Genomic DNA, 1,618 nt, shown 5'->3' on the forward strand with positions numbered 1-1,618 from the left:
CACAATTTATTGAATACACCCAATCATCCTGAACCATCACATGCTAAACAAGATACAAGTTCATTTACAATCTTACCAGCACTAGTCTTCCTCCTATCATTAAGAGATGCATAAGCATTAAAACTAAAAAGTAGGATTATTACCTTGGGTCATTGTCCAAAAAAAAAACAACTTGTTTCCATCTTATAACCTCTCCATAAATTATATCCTGGTCAAATGTGAAGCAAATAACAAACTAAGATGTCAAATGCTTGTCTAGCTCACTGCAACTAGCAGAAGAAAAAACAAAGTATTGAACTCGGATTAAGCATAAGTAGCTTCATCTTCGCCACATTAACAGCTTATATTAAGACCACACGAAACCTACCTATAATAAGAAGAAAACTAAACTTGGACTCAACAATAAGCACTTGAAATTTAGAACATTTTCAGAATGAAGTTAAGTCTCAATCACCAACCAACTTAATTATAATAACACAAATGTATAGTACGATTGTTATATCTAACAACCACAGATATTCATAGATTTAATCTAGCTACTTTTGAAATGGAAATTGTTAACCCTTAATACTAATGTTCAGTCCAACATTATAAAAAAAAATCTTTTGCCAAATATTTTTATGGCATATTCTGATCTCTCTCAAGTTCTTTAATTCTGCGTCGAATTTGGTCTCTTGGCCTCTTTAATATATTTTCCTCTTCGTTTAGTCCAAGAATGCATATCTCCATGTATTGGTCTGCTTTTCTGAGTTCTTTACGAAGCTCATCTTTTCCGTCTCTTCTACCAGTCTTCAACATTTTGGAATTCAGTTCATCCCACTGCTAATTAGTCAACAATTTGAGGTTATTACAAGGTTGAAATAATGATAATAAAAATAATCATAACAAAAAATTGTTACCCTATCTTCTGCTTCTTCAAGGAGAGATATATTTTCAGTGACAGGCAGTTGTTTGAGTTCGTTTTCCAATCGCTCAATTTCTTCCGCTACATTCATTGCCATTCTTTACTAAAGAGAGAGAGAGATAGAGTTTGTTATATATATGAATGTATATATACGTAGAGAGAGAGAGGGAAAGCTATATCATTAAATGAATAGTATATGCAATACATCCTGAATAATATATGCAATACATCATGAATCGAATGAGCACGATAACAACCAACTAAAAATCTTGGGCCTATTATATCAAAACCCATAGGGCCATCCTAAGGGTGTGAAAGTCCATTTTCCCTACCTCTAGGTTTTTTATTACCTAAATTACAATGGTCAGTTCTTAATTTCCAATGGTCCGAAGCGAGCTTAAATTTTGTGGGCCTATTTAAGCGTCTTAACTAAGTAAACACCTGTTTTCTATGAACCACAACACAATTAATTTCAGATCATTTTCCTTAGTCTTATAATATATAAATGATTCTAGATGAATTATAAAGATTATAAAATGAGCTCATTAAAAATTATTTCTCAAATTGAATTTGATAAAAGAAAACTGAGATGTATATAAATAGTTGTTCTGAGTTAATTAAATAAAAATCAAGTGAAATGAAAGACAAACAATTGTGAATAGAGAACAAATATGCCCAAATAGTTACAAAAAAAGAAGAGAGAATTCTAGTTGA

General features: G+C 31.4%; 1 long non-coding RNA gene across 1 annotated transcript; it reads right to left on the reverse strand.

Annotated features, from left to right (window-relative positions):
* Positions 1 to 405: 405 nt before the first annotated feature.
* Positions 406 to 1,025, reverse strand: LOC147544276 (uncharacterized). The gene is made up of 2 exons (XR_015223852.1): positions 900 to 1,025; positions 406 to 819 (listed from the first exon to the last, which is right to left on the reverse strand). It is a non-coding gene; the product is annotated as an uncharacterized LOC147544276 (long non-coding RNA).
* Between the last annotated feature and the right edge of the window lie 593 nt (positions 1,026 to 1,618).

The sequence above is a fragment of the Eschscholzia californica genome, unplaced genomic scaffold (genome assembly GCF_041429995.1).
Source record: "Eschscholzia californica isolate CP2 unplaced genomic scaffold, dmEscCali1.0.p SCAF_4, whole genome shotgun sequence".
In the NCBI taxonomy this organism is placed as follows: Eukaryota; Viridiplantae; Streptophyta; class Magnoliopsida; order Ranunculales; family Papaveraceae; genus Eschscholzia; species Eschscholzia californica.